The sequence below is a fragment of the Sorex fumeus genome, unplaced genomic scaffold (genome assembly GCF_029834395.1).
Source record: "Sorex fumeus unplaced genomic scaffold, SorFum_2.1 ptg000006l, whole genome shotgun sequence".
In the NCBI taxonomy this organism is placed as follows: domain Eukaryota; kingdom Metazoa; phylum Chordata; class Mammalia; order Eulipotyphla; family Soricidae; genus Sorex; species Sorex fumeus.
The window spans coordinates 30,995,911-31,021,500 of NW_026606063.1; the positions used below are offsets into that span (position 1 = coordinate 30,995,911).

Genomic DNA, 25,590 nt, shown 5'->3' on the forward strand with positions numbered 1-25,590 from the left:
TTATTCATCTAAAGAATATGAAAACATTACTACATGTGTCTCCTTTTAACAAAGTTTGCCCAATTTTCTTTCTCCTTCCCTTTTGGTAAACACAAATTTAGCAATATAATTTAAAACTTTATTTTTGATATACTTAGTTTATTAATTTTGTTTTTATGTACAACAAGTGAAACCACATAACCTTTGTCTTTCTCTAACTTCACTAAGCTTGTTACCCTATAGTTCTAATCATGCTGTTATAGATAGAGGTTTCATTTTTATAGCTGAATTAAATCCTAATCTCTATATAAATCACAATTTATTTATTCAATATTTTATAAATGAGTCACTGTCACTATCGCTGTCCTCCCATTGCTCATCGATTTGCTCGAACGGGCCCAGTAACGTCTCCATTGTGAGACTTGTTACTGTGTTTGGCATAACAAATATGTCAAGGGGAGCTTGCTAGGCTTTGCTGTGTGGGTGGGATACTCTCGGTAGCTTGCCGAGCTCTCAAGAGGGGTGGAAGAATTGAACCCGGGTTGGTCAGGTAGGCCGCATGAAAGGCAAACGGCCTACTGCTGTGCTATTAAAATCGCCCAGTGTGTGTAATATAAGCAACCCCCTGTTTAAGTTGTGTAATATAAGCAACCCTCTGTTCAAAAAATAATTTTGGAATTACTGCACCAAGGTTTGACTGAAATCTTACTCCAACTAATGAGACTGTCTTGGTATTTGGAATTATTCCTCGTTTCAAATTTTGTGTTTTTTGTAAAAAAAAAAAAGGGGGGGTGAGCTGTAGGATAACACTGTTCTGTCCTTCCTGCATAGCCTCGGGTAGTTTAGGTTTATTGTGTTGCTCCCATCACAATGTTCCCATTCCTCTGTTTATTTGTAACATCTTTGTGCAAATACTGTTTTTCTCTTCTCCCAAAGTCCTTTGCATAGTCTATTCAGAGCAATCTCCTTTTTGTTTGGACACAAGAAGACATGCTTTTGTAATGTGACTCTCGGTGATATTTTCTTCCTGGGCATGGGTTCTCTCACCTAAGCCTCAGCTGCCTTTACTTCCTAGTGCCCCTAAAAAGCAGAGTCCCAATGAGGGACTGGATGGAACCAGGGCAAGCGGTAAGCTATGTACTACCCTGGCATCGAGATGGGCCTGGCCAAAACGCCAAAATGCTTAACTGTAAGTTAAGAACTTGATCATGGACAAATGCTGTCATGATTCAAAAAGTAATAACTAGATTTGGACCCTGCTAGGGTTAGGAATGCTTCATCTGGCCTGAGTGCTGTAGTCTGAGTCTGTGGCAAGATGTCCCCAGGAGAGCTGCCCTACAAATCTCAATGTTATCTCTTACTGTGTCCATACAAAAATAGCTAGTATTGATATGTTGGTAGTTATTGGACTGAGGAAAAGAGAAAAACACCTTCTGAGGTATTTTGCCCTTGGGCAGCCAGGAAGGGCTTTGGAATGCCTTTAGGTGGTGTTCCCTTTGAACTTGGTGGGCCCTCAGGAAGGACTTTCTTATGTTGATTTGGCTACCTGACTGGGTGGTGTGTCAGCCCAGACTTGCAAGGGAGTTTGAGAGACAAGAGTCTGGGAGAGGAGAGAGGAGAGAGCAGGGCAGCAAGATGGACAGCAGGAGAGGCTAGCAAGGGGGAACACATGCTTGAAAGAACCTGTGCCCTCCGTAACATAAATTTCTTCTATGGGATAAACTTCCTTGTAATAAACTACTGTTGATGTAGGCAGGTAGACAGGGAGGGCCCCCTCCCAAGGCAACGACAAAAGCCAGCCCTGCAGAAAATAGCAAAACAGGAACTAAGGCTCGATGACCCTCACCTGGCTCCAGCAACAGACCCAAAGAAGCTCCTCTAGGAACAAAAGGCCAGGAAAGAATTTCAAAGAAGACCATCACCACTCCCATCCTCCCTGGCAACCTCCTTAGCAACGGGACATTTACCTGGGAAGAAGCCCCACGTGGGGGCAGGTTGGAGGAACCCTATAAAGGCCACCTTGAACTAAGGAAGTGCGTGCATTTGCTGCCTGAGCCCACGTGCTGCTTGCGCCCATGTGGCCGAGCACATGTGGTTCCCGAGCACATGTGTCGCCCGCATCTCCCCTCTTGAGATGTGTACTTTCATGCTTTCGTGTCTTACTTTACTCTCTCACTCCCTCTCCCTTCCTCCATACCTAAAAATCCTCCAAATAAAATCTATTTACTTCACTGCTTGTCTACTCCTGAAATTCCTTTCTGCGAGGTGAGACAAGAACCCAGCAACCCTGGGTCCCAAGTGACAGAGGCGGGTGGGGAGAAAATGACTGTCTTTCTCCTCCCCGCTTCACATAAGTCACCCGTGGGGCCCACCGACATCACTGTGAAAACCAATCAGCCTGGCCCTTGTCTCTTCCTTCTTCTTTCCATTGCCAACAACCGTACCAATCCAGAAAACACACAGTGGCTCTAGGGCACCAAACATGGGCAATGAGATAGAGCTGTTCAGAGAGCCCGTGAACACACAACTTTCAGCATGCCTACTTTTTTACAGCTAGTGTAAATGAGTATTCAGATTTTTTCCATTTCTTGCCTATTATATAATGCCATAGTAAACATTGTTATGTATAACCATCTTTAATTAAATCCTATGGAATTTCAGTTTTTTTGCAAAGCAATCATTTTAGTTTCTTATCATGATTATACTAATTACATCAATTGTATCTGTAAGGGACAGGCCCAAAATGGACCACCACCATAATTAATTTAGCTTAGCTTAATAGGAACCTGCATTGCATAATAACTTGTTTTTCAAGGAACAGGTCTAGATAAGCTTTTTCAGATCCGCTTTATAGGAGCCTGCACTGCAAAATAACTGGTTTTTCTGCCCCTGACCAAGGAATTCAGATACAGGTACTCGAAGTGTGGGGGTCAGACCAGATAACCGGATGTCTCTCATAAGACCCATGTTGCAAGACCCAGGACTGCCTTAAAAACCTGTCAGTTCCTAAGCACCGACGCAAAATGCTGATCTTTAAACTATAGGCTAAGAAGTGATGTACCCTTAATTGGATTGGTTAGGAAAGCATATGTTGTTACAAATCTATTGGCTATGAAATGCGCGGGCTTTGCTGTAACGGCCAGTGAAGGCCTATATAAGATCCCCTTTGAAGAGGTTCGGGGTCTTGCCTCACCTAACTGACCTGCGTGTCTGTGTAGGCGGCTTGACCCTGGCTAGCCAGTCTTACAATAAACCTTGCTTGCTGTTTGCAGTCTCTGGAGTTTCTTTGTCGTTAAAGGGAGATCACGATCCGCGCCCTAACAGTATCAAAATAGAGTTCTTTGCCCTACATATCTCCAATGCTGTTTCTTCTTTGTCTTTTCATAGCTAATTTCATAGGTACAATAGAATTTATAGGTTCGAGATAAAACTATTTAAACCTGGAGAAATGATATGCATGATTTAATAAACTAACTTTCTTTTCTATATAAAAATTTTATCTATATATATAGTTGTCTTACATTTCATGAATATTTCCAATGTATTTTTAATTTTTTAATAGAACTCAACAAAACAAACATTGTGCAATTAGAAGTGTTTTATAAATATCTAAAATAATAATACTATACAAACATCACATAATATAGATGAGGTTTATGTGTCTTAAACAAATGCTAACAAAATTAGAAAAATTCTCTCAGAGAGAATTAATGGTTTCCATCACTCAGTATTTTTAAGTTGGGAATGGTGAATAGCAGTTGATTATATGTGGGTTAAATAAAAATTTAAATAAATGTGGTATGAAAACAGAATATTATAGAAAAGTCACAGTGAAGATGAATATACCAAGCTTACAAAGTTTTGTTCATAATCCCACCACTGAATTTTGTGTCTTTTCTTTCTTGCACTGCATGCAATATTTTCTGTTGTTAGTTTGAATAATACAGAGTTTTAGAAGGAAATCTGCGGTCACAGTAAAATTGATGATACAGAGACTCCCTTTATAATAAACTCTTAGCCTTCACACAGGTCAAACTTTCCCAATTATCAACATTCACAGAAAAATAGAACAGTTGTTATAACAAATGAACCACTGAAATCCTTAGTTTATGTTAGGGCCCACTATTGGCGCTTATGCATTAGTATGGGCTTGACCAAATGCATAATAAAATGTGTCAGTTAATATAATATCATACAGTATTTTATTAGTTATAATCCCCCAGTACATGGAAATATAAAGCACTTTCTTATATTCATAGTTTTTCTTTTTTCATAATGCATATAGTTATAATCAAACAGAATGCACCTTTCTCAGACCGGCTTACTTCTCTTAGTGATTACATTTAATTTTTCTTCATACATTTTTATGACTTGCTTGCTATTTTATTTTGAAGCCTCAATTACATTCTAATTATCTAAAGGTACCACAGTTGGTTTGTCCACTAGCTTACAGAATTGTTAGGTTCCAATATTTGGCAATCAAGTATAAAGCTACCATAGGTATCTGTATAGATTTTGGTATGAAAAGAAATTTTTAACTTACATATTTGGTTCAAATGAAAGAATTGTGATTTCTAGATTTTCTGGTAAGAATATTATTGTTTTGGTGATAAATTGCCAAACTGTTATCCAAAATGGCAGCCAACAGAAGTGAATGAACAGAAATGAATAGAAGTTTGATTGCTCCACTTCCTTACCTCCTTTGATGATGTCAGTGTTCCAGATTTTTCAACTAGTAGATGTGTAGTATTACTAGCTTGTGTAAACTCAAAAAAGGGGCACAGCACAGTGGCGGTGGCCCTATCTCTCCCGCCACCCGCATTCGGTAGTCTCACCCTGCTTCCCCCACCCTGGGGAGGTTGATGGCGATGGGCAGGCGAAGGAAGGAAATGAGGGTCAGGCTGGTTGGTCTTAATCGCAGTTTATTCCAATCCTCTCTCCATCCATACCAGTCTCTCTTCTCTGCCTCTGCCTCTGTTTCTTCCTCACCCATGCTACTTCATTCTCCTTCTCCATCCCCCTTCATCCTCCTTCTCTGGAGTTTGGATTCTGATCCCGATCTCTTTTCTCCTCCTTCTGATCACCCAGCCCATTCTTAAGTACAGGTAAATTCCAAAGCATGAGGGGTTAGGGTAATAATTACACATAGGTGTGGTCACAATCAATAGGGGTAAAATTCTTTCCCGCAGGGAAAGCGCTCCTAGGACAGATCCTCTCTCAGCAGGACAACCCACCCTAGAGTGGAATCCCATTGGTGTGTATCCCCTCTCCTTGTCCGACAAGCATATAAGCATATACAATATAAATCATTTTGTATGGATACAGTAAGAAATATCTTAAACTTATAGAATGGCCTCCTAGGGCCATCTCGATCTCAGACTACAGTGCTCAGGCCAGATAGTCTTTCCCACCCCTAGCAGGATCCTAGTCTTGTCGTTACTTTTGAATCATGACAGCATTTGTCTATGATCAAACTCTTATAGTTAAGAATCATGGCACTTTGGCCTGGCCCATTTCGATGCCAGGGTAGCTCACCGCTTGCTCTGGGTCCATTCAGTCCCTCACTGGGACCCTGCTTTTGGGGTGTTAGAAACTAAGGGCAACTGAGGCTTAAGTCGAGAAAGCAGATGCCCTGGAGTGAATAATATTGAAAGCCAATTAAATCCTAAGTTACAAAGCATAATATTAACGGTCTTCCTGCATTCTTGCAAAAAGGGCATTGCTTTAAAGTAAACTGTTCAGAAGAGATAAGGAAAGGAGAAAGGCAATATTTCACTCATACATATAAAATCATAGATTTCTGAGGAATCTAACCTTACAAGTTAACAGAGTCTGTTTAGGAGGAAAGCTGATTAACTGATTGGAGAGGAGAGCATAGGGAAGAATTTAAAGATAAACACAATGGAATGGAAGTGCCTCAGGAGCACTGTAATGGGTGTAACCTGATAAACCTAAGCTCCTTGTGGAGAAAGGACAAAGCAATGTCATCCTACACTAGCTCTTTATGACTTTATATTTTTCCAATGACAAATGACATTGAACAACTTTCCATATGCTTCCCACCTGCATTTCTTCTTCAGAAACAAGATTGTTCAGGATTCTATTCTACATTTTAATTGCATTGCTCAAATTTCTATTGTATTTTTAAGGTTTCTTCTATTACTTTTAACATATTGGTGAGCCCATGCCTCTATTTTCCCAAACAATCACTTATCATCCCCTTACATAAGCACTCTTACTACTCCCAACAGCTCACTGAGCCAGTGACTCACTCTTCATTTAACTTGTACATATTTGGTCTCTCCACTTATGGACAATTAATTGTTCTCGTTTTCAATGTTATCAGAGCTATATGGGTCAAAGAAAACATTATGCAAATTAATTATTTGTCAGCATAAAGAAAGTTTTTGTAGCTCTGTATCTACCATTAGAATTACTTAGTATAATTCTCAAAAACAAACTGTATTTAAATAGTTAATGAGATCTTGACTATCAAACTTAGAGAAATCTGGAAAATTCTAAAAAATATTAAATTTATTTTTAAAAAATCTCAATTTTAATTTTTCTGAGGAAAATCAACAGAAAACTGTGAAAACCACTTTTTAGCATATCTTCATTATCAAGTAGAACAGTTGCCCTATACATTCCTTTTAGATTTCTTATGAAGTAGTAGCATTGTAGCACTCTCCTCTTATTGTTCATTGATTTGTTCGAGAGGGCACCAGTAACGTCTCCATTGTGAGACTTGTTGTTACTGTTTTTGGCATATCGAATGCATCCATGGGGAGCTTGCCACCTCTGCCATGCGGGCGGAATACTCTCAGTAGTTTGCCGGCCTCTCCGAGAGGGACGGAGGAATCAAACCCAGGTCAGCCGCATGCAAGACAAATGCCCTACCCACTGTGCTATAACTCCAGCCCTTATGTACCACTGTCACTGTCCTCCAGTTGTTCATCGATTTGCTCGAGCAGGCCCGGTAACATTGTGAGACTTGTTACCGTGTTTGGCATATCGAATACATCACAGGTAGCTTGCCAGGCTTTGCCATGCGGGCAAGATACTACATACACTCGGTAAGCTTGCCGGGCTCTCTGAGAGGGGCAGAGGAATCGAACTCGGGTCAGCAGGGTAGACCACATGCAAGGCAAACGCCCTACTCACTGTGCTATCGCTCCAGCCCTTATCAAGCAGTATTTTATTATTTTGCATGTTTTTTATTTCAACATATGCACACACTTTACTTTCACAGTAGCAATAATAAAGTGAAAGTGCCCATCCTTACTGTCATGTGATATCTTCCCAGTTTGTGTGGATTCACTTTTACTTTCTCTCTTGAATGCTGAACCTGTCTTTAGAACTGGATATAAGTTCCACTTTCAATCTCTTTAATGGAACAATGAAGAGTTATGCTCTTTTTATCATTCTACAGAGAAAAGTATTGACTAACAGAAAGAGTAACTAACTAATAGGAAGAGTAACAATCATAACACAATGCTACCCTGAGAATAATAGGCACTACCTTTCAAATTTCTAAGTCTTCAACGAATCTGCCCAGCTGAAATGACCTTCTATCAATGTAGCTTCTTTCTCTTGTTCATGAATCTTGTTATGCATCTGAACAGGCTCCATGTAATTTTTTAGAGGATACAAGTAAAGACAATCCCAGACCTCTGAGATTTTAGTCTGTATTCTAAAACTTGTGAAAGTAAATGTTCCTTACTTAAAATTGTATAGGGTAACAGGAAAAAAAAAACATAGAATGTATTTACATAATAATGTTAGGATTTTCTCATAATGTGACCTATGAGGTTAAAAGCCTTTCCATTCAAGATTAGATCAAAGTTATTTGAAATGGAGATCGGCAATCCAGAGGGAGAGAGATGAAGTAAAGAGAGACATTAAATGAAGGAGGACAAAGGGCAGACTAGACCAAGAAAAAGAAACCAAAAAGGTTATGTGCCAAAAGGAGCAGGTTGGGATTTTGAGGGAAATTGGGGATATTGGTGAAAGGAAAGTTACACTGGTGATGTTGAAACGCCAAATGCTCAAAACAACTGTATAAGGAACAATTTTGTAAATCACATGTTTTTAGTAGTGATCAATTTAAAAATACATATATTTCGATCAAAAAAAGAAGAGAAAAACCAAATTAAAAGGAACCTTCAGAGAAAAGTGGGACACAGGGAGAAAAAGAAAGTCAGCAAGGCATAATTTGGTTCTCCTACTGGAATTGGTTCTAAGAGACTGACTACTGCAATAGCATTTAGTGTGGCCTGCAAACTCTGCTTACTGATTTTTTAAATAATTTTTTTAACTTTGTTAGTATTCTTTAAGAGAGTCTACTACAGACCTTGCTCTTGACTAAACATGGTGGAGAACACAGGTCCATAGGGACCAGTAGATGCAGTGGCAGCCTTGTCTCACACAATATATCACCAGATAATAATTTCAAAAATGTTATTCTCATAAAGGGAAAGCTGCGATAAAAGGTTAGATTTTGAACCAGGCTTACCCCCCATAACAACTTTTTCTCCCTGAAAACATAACAACAAAGAATGATGAACTGTAAATATGTGGCTCTGTCTTTTTTTTTTTAATTCTGATGAAACACAATGATGTGAAAACCATAATTCTTGCCATTTAGTCAGCTCTGTGTTTAGCAAACATTTATTGAGTAAGAAATAAATGATAAAAGAATGAAAAAACTTGATGCTTGTATTTTTAATTCATTCATTTATTTTTTTAATCAAATCACCTTGAGATATAGAGATACAATGAGTAACAGATTGGGTTTCAGTCATTCCAACAGCCATCTCTTTACCATCATATATTTCCCACTACCAACATCCTGTCTGGTGTTTCCCTCCTGATTCCACCTATCCCAGACTGTCTCTATAACAGATTTTCTATAACAGTACTCTATAACAGTATTTTCTGTGTGTCTGTCGGTCTGTCTGTCTGTCTGTCTCTCTCTCTCTCCTTTTGACATTATGGTTTACACTACATGCATAAAAAGGTTATCATGTTTGTCCCTTTACCTACTTTCAGCACTCAGTTCTTGTCCAGAGATAATATCTTACAACCATCCTTGTTGTAGTGGTCCCTTCTCTATCTTAACTGCACTCCCATCCACCCCTACTTCTGTGGTACTTGTTTTGAACTCACAAATGGATATTAGAAAATAAGTTCACAAATGCATAGTCCTGCCAATCTTATTTAATTTCCACTATTACCTATTTCCACTATAATTAGTCTACAATTGGAAAGAATATGTATGTTCTCACTTCTCTAAATAAATTGATCTTTATTATCCGAAGCATAAACTCATTAAACACAAGTAAAACAAAAGATCTTTTTTAAATATACATTTCTTTCTCTCATCTGACTTAGTAGGAAGACTAGAAGATTTATAGCTCAAAGAGAAAAATTGTAGATTTGTATGCTCTAGTAAGGTTTACTGAAGATTTCAGCTAACAGAAGAAGATGCAGCATTTCTGTTGTTAAAAAGTCTAGGTCTGCCAAATCCAAGAAAGCTTTTTTCTCATCAGAACTGAGCAGGCACAACCAAAGTTATATGAACAAGACAGTGTCCTCTGACCTCGGGAGGCTGAGGAGAATGACAGGACTTTTCTTTGTGGCTTAGCTGGTGTAATCATCTTGGCTCTTAGCTGAAGTGGCTGAGTGTTCAGAAGCTGGGCACTGCACATTCATTAGGAACCTAGCAGTTATATTGCTGCTAAAAGCCATTTCCCTCCTTACATTTCTGCCTATGTCAAAGGGCGCATTTCAATAGATGCATTATAAGCAGGGTGCATTACCCTGCTTTTAACTTGAAATCTTATAACTTTAACTAATTTAGGAGGGACAATCTTGAGTAATTTTTTTTAATGTGGATCCGATGCCAATCAACTGGCATTCTTAAAAATTATATATACCTTATTTCGAACCTAATCAATTAAATGACAATGCCTTCACTTGAGCCTGGGAAATTAGATTTTTATTTAATTTTATTATTTTCATGCCAGGCAAAAGAATAAAGTTCTTTAAAAGTGCCATCAACAAAGGTAAGCACCCAGAATAAAAGATGTTTTGAAGACCAAACAACATTAGCAACATTAGCCATCCTGCCAATATTAGTGACAGCGATAACCTAAGTGTTTGTTCAATGGATCATAAATGTGGAATATAAATATTGTGAAAGATTCCAGACAGGAGCTAGCATACTCAGTTTTATCTATATATGGCAAAAAGCAGGGCTCCCAGACTGGAAACTGATGGTTTGCTCATTCAAAGTACTAGATGAATTCAGTTATCTACTTTCCATTGCCAACAAAATAGAAACTTGAGAGATAATGTCACTATGTCCAAAATCATCAATAAGAAAAAAGCAAAATTGCTCACTAGGCAGCAAGCTTATTTTTTCATATTGTTGGCAAATGTCTTGCAAGGAATTTCTTATTGCTTTAAAAATGAATATTATTCGAGCTCAGCATTTTACACCCTTCTCTGTGTTTCTCTTTTTGAGCTCAGCTGCCTCTGCTCTTGTTCAACTTGTGTGAGATTGAGGTTTATAAGTCATGTAAGCTTCAGCTTCAGCTTCTCCTACATTTGTTGTAGCAGGTGATTTCTTGCTGGATCACAATAAATGGAGACAAGTAGTGTTATCTTCCCACACTAACATCCAGCGGACATTTAAATGAGTTAATTTAAATTGATGTTGGTTATGGACCTTCCTGTTTCAAGAAACCAGTAAATTTAGCACTGAAAATTGTATATATTTTACAGAATCTGAGGTTCAGGATGATGGGCAGTATCCCAGTTATAAGAATTGCAGCAATAAGAATAAATATGTAACAAAACTAAACTTTTCATGAGACCAGTGCCATGGTGACTCCCTTTCACATCTCAAGTCCATGATAAGGAAAGAAGGAGGTGGCTTTTAGAAGACAAGTCTTCCTTCTAAAGTATAAGCATTCAGAAAGAAGATAGCAATATTGATATTGTGGGACAGCTGATTCCCAGGCCCATGAATGTTCATATCTACCCCAACAAGATTTTTTCTGAACTGCATATTTGCAAAAGTAAAACTATTCAGGCAATTTTTCTATAGGAAAAAGGACTAATACTGTAGAACACTAGAAGATCTGGAACTAGTGTGTTAAGGATATGAAAGGTATGATTGGCTGTATGAGAGGAAGCCACTATCTATCACTTGATCACTTGATCCCCCATTATTCATCCATTTCCTCGAGCGGGTGCCAGTAATGTCTCCATTCATCCCTGTTGTGTGCTAGCGTAGCCCAATGGCATCTGTTCGTTCTAGGAACATGCAGAGCCTCAAACCGATCATTCAGGGTCTTGACGAAGAAGTCTGACCATCTTGTAGGTGGGCGTCCATGCGATCTTTTAACGTCCTGTGGAATCCAGTCAGTAATGGCTCTAGTCCAGCAGTTGTCTGTAAACCTCATTACGTGTCCAGTCCATCTGATTTTTGATGCCTTGGCAAATGAGACAGAGTCCCTGATTCTTGAGTGTTGACAGAGATCAGAACTCCAGATTCTATCTCTCATTTGAGTGAATCGTGATATTCCAAGCATAGCTCTTTCGATTCCTCTTTGAGAGACCCAATTAGCGTTCTCATCCTGTTTTCGTAGGGCCCAGGTCTCTGAGGCATATGTTAATGGAGGAAGAACAGTGGAATCGAAGAGATGTGCTCGTAGCTGGAGGTTCTTTGTCCTCTTAGTTATTTTTTCAACACTCTTGAAGGCATTCCAAGCTGCTCTCTTCCTCCTGTGCAACTCAGGTGCCAGGTCATTCATCATGTTGATTTCTCAACCTAGGTATATATAACTGTTGCATTCGGAGATGGTGATTCCATTGAGAGCGAATGGAGCGTCAGGAACAAGGCTGTTTCTCATAAACATTGTCTTCGTAAGATTCAGCTGTAGTCCGACCTTTCCACACTCACAGTCTAAGTCGGTCAGCATTTGTGCCGCTTGGCAGATGTTTGGTGTTATTAGAACGATGTCATCAGCAAAGCGGAGGTGGTGTAGTTGCCGACCCTCTATCTTCACTTTCATTCTTTCCCATTCCAGTCATCGCATGATGTTCTCGAGGGCGGCACTAAAGAGTTTTGGTGAAATGGTATCACCCTGATGAACCCTTCTCTTGACATGGATGATTACTTCTTTGTAGAATGATGAGATCCTGGTAGTGAATTCGTAATAGAGCTCACGAAGGATCCTGATGTATTGAGTTTGTACACCCTGATTGGCTAGGGCTTCTATGACCGCTTCCATCTCAACAGAATCAAAGGCCTTCTTTAAATCAATGAATGTTAGACAGAGTGGCATCTTGAACTCCTGAGAAACCTCAATGAACTTAGTAATCGTGTGGATATGGTCGATGGTACTGAATCCTTTTCGGAATCCGGCTTGTTCACATGATTGTCTTTCATCTAGTGTTCCGCTAATCCTATTCAGGATGACTCGAGTGAACAGTTTGTAGATGACAGACAATAGGCAGATTGGGCGATAGTTGCCAATGTCGTAGATGTCTCCCTTCTTGTATAGTAGTACAGTCCTGCTGGTTTTCCATTAGGATGGAATCTTGCATTCAGACCGGTTGCGTGTGGAGAGCCAAGCCAGTGTATTGATGAGTACTGATGGTAAGTTCTTCAGGTGTTCAGGTCTGATCTTGTCTGGGCCAGGTGCTCTTTGTTTCTTTACCGATGAGATGGCATGTTGGATTTCGGAAGGGAGGACATTGGGAATATATGTTATTGGGAATATATATATAGGGAATATAATATAATATTCCATAATAGAGTTCACTCTGCTTTCTTAATCCTGAGTTGGGGAAGTGAAAATTAAGTGGACTGAGAGTACTCATCATAATATTCAAAGATATTTTAAGGAATAAAATATTTTATATGCTCAATTTGGGTTCATAATTTTTACTTATCACTCTAAGCTTTTCAGATACCAGGCAAATTGCATGATTTCAATGACTCCTGAACACCATTTTGTCACTTAAATATGCACTGTAGTTAAGTAAATATGATCATAATAATGCTGATATTTATGGTCTTCATAAACAGTTACCTTATCTAACACCTCTGAAGAGCATAAGACCACTCCCAGCCATGCAGTTGTGTCTACCTCAAGTCCATGCACACCCCACTTAATCAAGAGTTCTCATTTTATACTCTAGTACTAAAAATTTGTTATTAACTGATATTACCTGTTCTCTTATTTTGTTTTCCTATACACCACATATGAGTGAGATGATCAGGTTGTTATCTTTCTCCCGCTGGGAAATTTTGCTCAGCTGATTTCCTCCAGTTCCATCCAAGATGGCACAGGGTTAAGGGGCTTTCCTTATATATAGCAGACCCCATTTTTTACTCAGAACCACATGTTGTAGGTAACCTGAGAACTAACTGGAGGCATCCCCCAGCAGAGATACAAGAAAAAAATCAGAGCAGAACTAAGTGTGTGTGTGTGTGTGTGTGTGTGTGTGTGTGTGTTCGAATGTGAGAACTCCAATTTGTAAAATGTAAAATAGTCAGTGCTTTCTCCTGACCTGGAAGTTGGGTAATCACATTGCTAATTCTCACAGAATTATAACTATCATATTTTCAGTAATAAAAAAACAAACTTACATGGAAGGCAGTTTTAATTTTTTGAGACACCCTCTGACAGAAAACTAAGCATGGGCTTTCTGTTTTTATTCCAAGTTGCCCGGGATAAAAAATGTAACCTGGCCTTTGAAATGGAGAATCTACTGGTAGCACAGTTCAGAGTATGGTTTAACAATTCTAATTTTGCATCTAAGTTGACCATGGCCACCATGTAAACTCATCTACTGGCCCTGCTTCAGAGACTCATAATTAAATCTTGAAAGAGATTAACTAGAAACAAAACTTTCTCAGATACTCCAGGATCCTGGTGAGACCTCCTGGGTGATATGCTCTCTCTCTCTTTCTCTCTCTCTCTCTCTCTCTCTCTGTGTGTGTGTATGTGTGTGTGTGTGTGTGTGTGTTTGGGTAGGGTGGGGAGGAAGGTACAGGTAAGTTCCCATCCTGCCAAAACCAGGACAGCTGCACTCATACTTCAGCAGTCCCTGTCATGCCTACATCCGGACTTAACTGTCCCACAACTGAGCAACACTGAGATACATAACTGCCAAAAATTCCAGGTACACTGGGTTTTTTTGGCTCAAAACTCTGGGTCTTCTGATAGTCAAAGAACAACCTCTCCTCACCTCCCAGTACTTCCTAAAGCCCTGTCAGCCACATCCATGTTACACCACCATGTAAACTCACTGCCTAGTTAAATATTATGGATTTTCTGGACTGACATCTCCAAACTCTTCAAAACTAGCATCCCAATAGGAGCGAATCAGATTGGATGGGAACATAATGTAAAAGCCACCTAAGTTTGATTAAAATAAACATTAATACTGGAGGCTCAACTAACAACAGCTTAGTAAACCCTCAAAGACTTAATGTCCCCATGGTGAGATACAAAAATTTGACAAATTTTCTTTTACTGAAGTATTTTTTAACCATTCCATTAACGATTTAGTGGTAACAAGCAATATAAAATAAATTCTTTTGGACCTGCTATTAAGGGGTGGTGATAGGGTTGGTGTTGGAATATTGAATGCCTGCAACAAATGCATCATGAACAACTTTGTAAAAACACGGTTTTTAAATAAGGTGGGGTAAAAGTAAAGTAAAGTAAAGGCCCTCCCGTTGATCATCGATTTGCTCGAGCAGGCTCAGTAACGTCTCCATTGGAGACCTTGTTGTTACTGTGTTTGGCGTATCGAATACGTCACGGGGAGCTTGCCAGGCTCTGCCGTGCGGGCGAGATATTCTCGGCAGCTTGCCGGGCTCTCCGAGAGGGGCGGAGGAATCAAACTCGGGCCGGCCATGTTGGCTGTGTGCAAGGCAAACACCCTACCGCTGTGCTATTGCTCCAGCCCTAAAGTAAAGGCCCTCCCGTTGATCATCAATTTGCTCGAGCGGGCCCAGTAACGTCTCCATTGGAGACTTTGTTGTTACTGTATTTGGCATATCGAATACATCACGGGTAGCTTGCCAGGCTCTGCTGTGTGGGCGGGATACTCTCGGTAGCTTGCCGGGCTTTCCGAGAGGGGCGGAGGAATCGAACTCGGGTCGGCCATGTTGGCTGCGTGCAAGGCAAACGCCCTACCGCTGTGCTATTGCAATTACATCAAATGCATGTGTATTACTCTTAATTGCACCTTCACTGCAAGTGCAAGACATGAAGTTTGGTGATATGTGATTTTCTGAAAAGTAATTAACAAAAACACAGATCCAGTCCTTGCTTTCTTGCAGTGCCTGAAAAATGGAATAAATTTAAAATGGCCAGATTGATTTGGCCGAGCTGTGAAGTTTTTCTTTTTTTTTTCCCCATGAGTATCTCATATGCACTGAATTAGCTAATAAAGAGCAAGACTACCAATAATCCTCAGAAAGACAACAGGCAAAGAAGGCTTAGATATTCATGGATTTTTAGAGTAGAGTCTTCTTTACATCAAACTGGAACCCTTGTTTAAATCCTTCTTTATGCAAGCATGCATAATTCATATATACAGAGTATGTACGCACATGCAGACCCTGTTTTCATTTATAAAAATACACAAACACACAAGTAAATGATATATCTCAACAATAGGACTAGAAACCTATGCTTTATTTGTAGATGGGAATTTCAAAGTGAATAGTCTTTTTTTCCCCCTTCTTATAGCCTGTTTGACAGTATAACTGATTGGACTCATCTCAAATACACAGCATGACCTTTATGATTCTGGTATTTGGAAGAGGTATTAGACTTACTCCATTGCCTTGTGGATTTGTTCTATATGGTTACCTTTTGTGGAACATAATTTGCCCTTTAGTACATAAGCTAACCTCCATTTTATTATTCCATGTTATAATGGCTTTCCACTGTGTTTATTTGTTAAGCACTCTAAATCACTGTGATTGTTTTTACCCTAAAGTATTTTAAATGTCTTCTTGTTATAATATGATCATTCAATCATCTTTTCAACAAATGTTTGTCAAACACCCACCAGGGGCAAGAAAAAATGCTATCCACAGTTTATATTAATCAAACTTAGAACAAACAGGTTCTGTCCTCAAGAAAGTGTATATTCTCTGGGAAAGAAAACAGAACATGTGATCAAGGTAAAGAGGGAAGTTTACTTGGTAGAAAAGTAGAACTGTTAATCTATGAGAAGGGAAGACAGTCCACTAACTAAAAATTACAAAAGGCAGTTCTATTTCTATTTTTCAATCATGTGTATGAAAAACCATTATTAACAGTACTGTAAACCATAGAATCTCAATATTTTTTTTAATTTGTTGAGGACTTTCTAGCGATAAGTGTCAGATCCTCTGTTGGTCCTGATTGGGGAGAGCACTCATAAGGAGAAATGAATAAGGTAGGGAATGCTGGCAGATGTATTTTGTGTCATTTCTTCATTAATTGGCATTTTCTCTGATTATGTCTTATTTCTTGAATCACTACTGCACTATGGAGAGGCATAGTAGCTTAGTGGCCAAGTTTACAAAGGATAGACACAAAACTTTTAGTTTAAATTCTGCTTTTCCCCACATCCTGGTAGACTTGGGCCAAGTCTATAACACTATATCCGTTTTGCTCTTATAAAATAAGGATTCTTGAAATGCTACCGACTTCATCTTCTGAGGATGATGGGATTGGAATATATCTAACCCATACATATCCAAGGGAAGTGTCCAATCCCCTTTGCAAGAGACTAGTAGATACTCAATCCTTCTGGTTAGCTAAGGTTTCTGCTTTCTTTGCTTTGTCCTGAAGACAAATCCTAGTATATACCACAAATAGCCTGATATTGTTTTAATATCTGGACATTTAGAAATGAATTTGTGGACCCAACTTTCAAATTGTCTTAAGTCTTATGGAAAGTACAAAGTCATACCTAGTCCATAGCAGTAATACAAAATAATAAAATTTTTAAAAGTTAATTCTATTGAAGGATAAATATAGGAGAAAATGAAAAGAAGTTCCCAAGGAATATGAGTATAGATGTTGGCTTTAAAGGATAAGTAGAATTTTATCAAGGAAACAAAATGCAGGTATTGATTTCAGGTTTAGAAAAAACATACTGAAGGGCATATATATTAACCAGTCATCCATATGAAATTAATCTAGATAACCTAAAAGGGAACATGTTTGGTGTTAAGGCCACAGGGCATCTAATGCTAGATGTTCTAGGGGTTATGGTAGTTTCTAATGGATTGAGACTAAAACACAGAGACAGAGAAAAAGAAAATATTTATGTTAATTTAAGAGCACTTTTGCCAAATTTTCTAGTAAACCTTGATATCAAACAATTTAAATTGCCAAATAACCACTGATCAAAATCATTCGGACTTAATTACCTCCTCTAATTACCAGAGAACTGAATAGATACATATAGTTAAAATAAATTAATAGCAAATATTAGTAACAAAAACAATTGTGGTATCTATCAAACATAAGAGATCATTAGAAATAGGGAAAACTTCACAATTATTTATTAATTTTTTTGTTAAAACTCTAGTCCCTTAAAAATCTCTAAATACAAATCAAAATCATACAACATTTTTAGAAGTGACCTTTATTTCACACAGATATTGCACTTCATATTTGTATGCTTAATCACAGGGTTATGAGTAACAAATGCATTCATTGTATGCACTGTCTACCTTTCACAACAATTTGTGAGAAAAGCACTAAATCAATATTTTTCTCCCAAATAAAAATCTAGGTCTTACTTTAGACCACAATGATTGCATTTGTTCTCTAGATTCTATGAATCTCGTTTGTGTAATAAACTATACCTCACCTCCTGTATTTGTTTGCTAGTTAAAAAAGCAGTATGAACAGGGTTTTTTGATCACTTGATCACTTGATATCCCGTTACTCATCGATTTGCTCAAGTGAGCACAAGTAATGTCTCCATTTGTCCTTGTCGCATGCTAGTGTAGCCCAACGGCGTCTGCTTGCTGCAGGAGAACAGTTTCTTAGAGCAATTAAATAAACTTTGCTTCTAGTTCTCGAGGTTCCAAGTCTAAGATCAAACTCTTATATTATAGTCATTCTGAGGCAATCAGAAAGAACCTTTCTGTTGCTTTAGCAGATTCATTGGCAATGGCTGATGCTTTTTGATTTTCTGAAACATCATCAAAACTACTCACTTAATGTTTGTATGGTGGTCTGCAAATGAATCAGTGACCAAATTATTTTTTATATGTATACACTCATTAAATTAGAACTCATCCTAATGACATGATCTAAAATGATTGTGTTTGTAATGATGTTATTTCTAAATAATATTACATTCTAAGATATGGGCTTAAGAATTTAAACACACGGGTTACAGAAAAGATACAATTAAATCCATTGCACTTCAGTTAAATGGGTATAAAGAGAAGGAATTATGCCTCATAGATTTTTATGTTGTTACAAGCTTAAATCTTGGAGAAAGTCACGTGGAGAACAACTGGAAAAACTAGGCAACAACAAGCAAGTAAAATATTTTAATTTATAAGATTTGGATTTGAAATTAGGCACAGGTTGTCCCAGCAGAGGGTCAGTGACAAAGTGTGAGGTGATAGACAGACAAGGAATATGCATTGAAGAAAAAAATGTCAGCTGTGAAAATCCCATTTCTAAAATGAGTAGCACTATATAGAGAATATGATGCAATTTAAATTCACTTGAAAAAAAACATTAAAGTAATGAGAGCTAGCTCAACTGTAGAGGACATAAATTATTTGCAGGGAGAAGGGGAGAAATAAAACATAGAAGTTAGGTAATCTACAAACAGAATTTGAACTGAATTTGAGCAAGGATTTTGCTTGGTTGATTTTCTTATTGGTATTTGTATAATTTCCTTAAGGAAATCAACATTGTTCTATGTGAAAACTTACAAGTAAATATAATAACCCATTAATTGGATGTTTCTACATGTCCATGAACTTTGTTTTTCTGTCAAGATTGTTGATTGCTGTTCTCTTGTTCCTCACTTCCTGTTTTTCACTTTTGGGCAGTGGTGTTGCTGTTTAAATAGCCAAGGGGATCAATTCAACATCAGTGGCCAGCCCCTTGGAGATACACAGGTTTTGTAATATTTGAAATAGATTTGCATATTCAGTGGGAATAATCTTTTCAAAAAATAGCTAAATGCATCAGCTCGGTTCAAGTACACATCAGAAATGTTAACTCTGTCTTATAAAGGGCAGTCACATGAAATCTCTTAGAAGAAATCTTATTGAGTTGAATATTCTGTTTATGAAAGAAATTCTAAGAGAAAATACCTTGCAATTGCCTTTTGCTTCTCAGAAGCATATTGCTATTCCTTAAAGATATAAGACAAAACCCATAAAATAGTTATCTGAAAATAATTTTTTTTCTCCCCACAATCCTTTTAGAGCTATAGCAGAAGAAAAATAAATAAATACAGTGACAACTACACTTGTTTTCCATCATTTAAACCAGAGGGTAGAAAAGTTGTTTAAAAAAGAAGGAAGAAAGAAAATCAGATATACCAGGGTATGTGTCTCAGTGATAAACACATGTTCTGTTTATGAAAATACCTGATTTCATTTCATTTCATCACAGAAGTGGAGGAAAAAGGCTAGCTAATAAATAATTTTGGCTTCCAGAGACGAGTGATTTCTGTATGTCATGTCATGATCATGTCAGCATTGAAGTTTGGACTATTTGCATATACTGGATAAAGGCTTCTCTCCTAAAATGTATTGACAAAAATTATTTTTTCACCAGTTTTTAACGTTGTGTATTAATAACATATCCAGACTAAACTACACAAAGGGAATTATAAATTTAGATAAAGATCAAATGAAAATAATCTAAAATAATTTATAATATGCATTCATGTGAGCAGTATGACTGCATATATTGTTTAAGTTAGAAAACTTAAGATAACATTTTGAACTACCCTTGAGTCTTGAGTCTACAAAGTCAAAATCAATTTAATTAATTAATTAATTATTTTTAGTATCACATCTGAAAAAGTTATCTCCTAGTGACATGCAGTGCTTGATAAATTATGATACTCGGTATTAAGTCCCAAATGCCATTAAGTAAAAATCTGTGATAAAATTTGTCCTGCAAATTTTCATCTTTTGTAGTGTCAATCAATTGTTCCCCAGACTGATTGGAAGGTATTACATTTTTAATATTATTAACAGATGCGTTATAATCCCACTGAAATTTTAATTTGAATATTTTATCAAAAATAAAAAGTATGTTTCAAAGGTTTTTTTATATGCACAAATGAGTTTTATTTTTAAATTTAAACAGGTGAATTACTTATATTATTTTTGGCAACAAAATCACATAATGATGAAAATACTTTAGAACACCTGTTTATATAATATTCTTACCAATGATTTATTTTTTAAAAATACTCATCATTAAAATGTCATCTTAATTTGATGGAATAAGTATATCTGTGTTTATGTAGTTATCTTCTGAGCAGTATGTTTCTGGAGTTATTTGGATCCTTTGTAATATTTTTTCAAAAGGGCTTGCAAAGATTTGGTTCTGCTATTTTCTTACTGTCCAGATATGCTCACATTATATGTATAACTTCAAATCTAAGTACTCCTACTCATCAATATTACAAAATATTTAACCATTTTGTGAGAATTTTAAAATAACATTGAACGATATGACATAATTTTATAATAAAGTATGTATCAGTCATTAAATGTGAATGTTCTGAGGTTAAACAAATGAAAATATTCTCTGATTTCTCTCATTTTTTCTGACTTCTCTCCCACAAGAAAACTTGCTTAAAATAGAAGGAAAGAAGATCAAATATACCAGGCTATGTGTCTCAGTGATAAGTGCAAGCTTTGTTTATGATGTTTCATGATAAGTGGTCACTTGACATATGTGAAAGACTGAGTAGAGCAAATTTATTCAGTTGTCATCAGTGGGGCGATATGTTACCTTTGTTTTAAAGGTAGATAATGTTAACAGTCATTTTACTGTTTTCCTCTTGAGGTCCAAGTATTAACTTGTGCACTCTGTAAGAGAAATTTTTGACAGAGAACACTCTTTTTACTTTGTAATAAGGACCGAGTTTTTACCAAAGACCTATATGACTTCCTTAAAATATGGGCATGACACCAGATGAGTAAGTGAGATCTTCTCAGACCTACTCTTGAACAGCAAATGGCCATTTCTATGAATTCTTTGATTTATAGCCTAAAATTACATGATTCTTAATTATCCACTTTTAAATTTATTCTGGCATTTTCTATATGCATATATACATAAGTATATAATAAAATAGAATTTTCATGAATTACCAAGATTTGGTTTCTCTTGCTGATAACTCTAGAAATTGAGATGTATGAAATTAATAATTCTTCATTATGTAATCATTTCCATATTCAATAGACATAGGTGTGTTCTATTCTTGTGATTTTTTTCTTCAGCAACATATACAAATACATGAACCCCATTATGAGAGTATTTTGTAAGTTCTAGAAATATCTTCTCTCTTTTTTATTCTTTTTTATAAATTTATTTATTGAATCACCATGAGAGCAGTTACAAAGCTTTTGGGTCTCAGTCATACAATGATAAAACACCTGTCTCTTCACCAGTGCTCATTTTTCACCACCAAAAACTCCAGTATACCCGCCCATCCCACACCCTCACCCTATCTGAGGGACAGATGATTTCCACATTACTCTCTATTCACTTTGATTTCATTCAATATTTCTACCCAGACCCACCATTATTATTTGGAATTTTACCCCAACACTCAGATCTGCCGAAATGGCAACTGTAGATAATTTGTTTTCTATTGCTGGTAATGAATAACTACTGTGGCCACATGGTTTTGGAATTTCGAAATTTAACAATTAAATCTGGAGTGATTTCTGTCAAAACTTGCTGGGTTCTGAGATTTGTTTCTGAGTCTCTGGGATCATGGCCGTTAAGCAGCTTGATCAGGACACAGAGAGGCCATCTGTGGGTGGCAACTCAGGGTCTCATTGGACTGAGAGAAAAGGGCTGTTTCCACCCCTATTCCATGAGGCCCCCACGTGTCTCGTCACTGCAGGCCCAAACCTGATTGTCCAATAGTCTCTGGAGGATGGCAGCCACCAAGGTGCCTGGGGGAACAGGCCAAGGTACAAAACCTATTCCCACCTGGGGTGGCTGGCACCAGTAATCTACCATGGGGACCAGACACATTTCTGCCAAAAGCTGCTGGGTTCTGCGATTTGTTTCTGAGTCTCTGGGATCATGGCCATTAAGCAGTTTGATCAGGAAACAGCGAGGCCTTGCCTCCAATTATACAGCTGAGCTGGAGGTAGTTTGTGGGTATGTCTCCCACATACCTAACTTTTGGCCATTTACTTTCTTGGTAAACTTGACTCCAAGTTGTTGGGGTTTGGCCAAAGTCACAAAAGCAATTTTGGGGTATCTAGAAGTCTGAAGGCACCATCAGGCTGCTGATGCACTCGTCTCACATGTACAAATTGACCTGCTGGCGACACCATACCCCCAATATCTTCTCTCTTGTTGAACAACTTCTATGAATCTTTAATTCACCATACAGTTTAATACTTGACCCATGTGTCAGTAATTCCCTGGAATAATATTACTATCTCCTCCATTTCATCAGATTAATTTTAATAATTCATGATTATTTTGGGTAGTATTTGTACTATGTCAAACCTATTCTATCAGTCTGTCACTCTTCATTAGATTATGAATTTTGTAAGAAAGGTAAATGATAGCAGACACACATGTGGAAAGAAGAACCAAAGGTAAGACTATTGAACTAAGGTCTAATTTAGGTCAACCTTTTAAAAAATATCTCTTTCTATTCTGTTTAGGGATAAAAGAATATGTTGCTTACATCAATTTGATACCACCTTGTTTCTACAAGGATTCTTTCATGTATCAGTGTGTACAGTAATCCTGTATATGGTCAGTGCTTCCTATGCATAGGCATACACAGTTTCTGAAGCTCCTAAGGAGTGCTTCTTCTTTCCACACTCCTAGGAGACAATGCGGAGGGTCTTCTTTAAGAGCTTTATGGAAGGGATAACAGAGCAAATGAGTGATAGCAATATTTGAACCAAACAGAGCAGCATATTTCTTTGTTGTGTGTACCTGTAATAGTTGTGTGAAGGTACAAGTTTTTAAAGTAGTATTGGGAAGTGTATCCTTGAACTCTGGATACAAAGCCAAAATGCTGCCCTTTCCCCTTTTGACTCACAGAGAGATATAGGAGAGAGACACATGCTAAGGTATGTATCTTGTGTCTTCCAAAATACTTAGAGAACTAACTTGGGGAAGAAAATCTTAGTCACAGAGCATAGTCCAGAAGGTGAATAAATAAAAAATAAAACACTAAATTGCTTATATGCTTATATGCTTCCAGGTCTGGGTCCCCAAGTCATTATGATTTGATGATTAATGATGATAGTAAGTCTTGTGTACCTAAAAATTTTATAAATGAAATGCTGGAATATTCAGGACACTAAGTGATCATTTCTTGGATTCTACAGAGCATGACATTAATTCCTTTAACAATTTCATGTGCTGAGCATTAACTTAGTGCTCTTATTTACTTTAACAAAAATGAGTGATGCCAGGAGAAAATAAAGGAAATATCCATATATATTAAATAATTATTCTGCTAATCAGTGAGAGAAACAGAATCATAAGCAGTCTTATTAGCCAGCAATGAATTTCAGCTGGCAAAAACATGTGAAGTAGTTGGGAGAATAAGAGCATCTCAGTAAAGAGCATGTGGAGCAGGATATGTTCAAAATTTTAGTACAAAATATCTACTAAGAGATAATGCAAATTTGTAAACTTTTAAGTATTTAACATATTATGCTATCTTGTAATTAGCTGTTTGCTTGTGTACATAACAAGTGGTTGGAGCTATATACCACAGTGGTTAGAGTGTTTTCCTTGCACATGGCTAACATGGTTGACCCAGGTTCAATTCTTCCACCCGCCTCGGAGAGCCTGGCAAGCTACCAAGAGTATCTCGCCTGCATGGCAAAGCCTGGCAAGCTATCCGTGACATATTCGATATGCCAAACACAGTAACAGGTGCCACAATGGAGACGTTACTGAACCCACAAATTGATGAACAACAGGAGGACAGTGAAAATGACAGTGATATATACATATTTTAAAGGTCACAATACTTCATAACTGGTACATTTGTCTCTAGACTAAAATCCTAATCTTAGGTATTTTGTTCATCATTACTCACTTTAGGCTGAACAGGAAATGTTCTAATCTTTTCAAGATGTGATCTTGATTTTGACATAAATTCCCAATCTTGAGAAAAATCTCATGTCTAAATACAATGGTTTCTTTTATTTGTCTGTTTTGGGGCCACAGCCTGAAATGCTCTGGGGTTACTCCTGACTCTGCACTCAGAAATCACTCCTGGCAGTGCTCTAGGGATCATATGGAATGCCAGAGATCAAACCACAATTGATCACACGCAAGTTAAACACACTACCCACTGTGCTATCTCTCCAACTCCTTAAGTCCAGCAGTTTTAATATGCATGAAAAGGAAATACTAACAATACATAAGTCAAATTATATTAGTAAAGACTCGAGGATGAAATGGAATATAAGGTTTGTAAATCAAACTTGAACTCCAGGAAAATAGAAAAAAAAGAACAAACAAAAGATATTCGTTCTAATAAAGCAAACTGAAGGAAAAATAACTTACTTCATAGGGGCAGTAGTAAATAAGATTAGATCCCAATATTAGAAAGATCCTCTCCTCATCCTTCAATCCAACTTCTCTTTCTAGATAAAACTCCTTTTCTGGAATACTTTCATCATCTGATTGGAAAGATAAATATTAGTTAGTACAAAACACCGCACCTTAACTCTTTGTTCCCAGAAAATCAGAAAGGAAACCAAAAACAAAATTCAACAGACTTTATTCAGTTCAGAAAGATCACAGAGAAAGAGAAGATTCTTTTATTTTTATTTTTTGGCTGCAATTCAACACCATTATTATATGACTTAACTTTCATATTATATTGTATATGCAATTAACTCAAGCAATTATTCGCATGCTGGAGGAGGGTAGAGGAAAAAGGAGGGGGAAAGGCAAGGGAGGGATAAAAAGAGAACTGGAGAGAGAGATTAATAACAATTTACCCAGTCATTTCGATGACTTATGATGCCCGGAAGGGGGCCAGCAGCAGGAGATCTGCGTCTTTTTTCCCAGTTAGTTTTAGTGCCTGTGTTTCTCACAGAGAATGAATATTTTTCCACTTCGAGTTTCTACTAAATAACATCACTTATTTTTTTAAAGACCCTTATTCCTGAACACAATCTCAATAGCTTATATAACGGTCAGTGAAGAAACACCTGTATTTCCCGGTGTTGAAAATAGAAGTTGGTATGCTTTATTTATTGAGAAATGCTATTTTGCTACCTAGGGGCATATAATATGACTCTTTATAAAATATTTAAGGGCATTTGAAGACAATCTCTAGAATATTCTATAC

General features: G+C 37.4%; 1 long non-coding RNA gene across 1 annotated transcript in view; it reads right to left on the reverse strand.

Annotated features, from left to right (window-relative positions):
- Positions 1–24,915, reverse strand: part of LOC130035593 (uncharacterized) — a 67,601-nt gene extending 42,686 nt beyond the window's left edge. Inside the window, exon 1 of the long non-coding RNA XR_008794248.1 lies at positions 24,798–24,915. This is a non-coding gene — a long non-coding RNA (uncharacterized LOC130035593). The remainder of the gene's footprint in view (positions 1–24,797) is intronic.
- Positions 24,916–25,590: the final 675 nt, after the last annotated feature.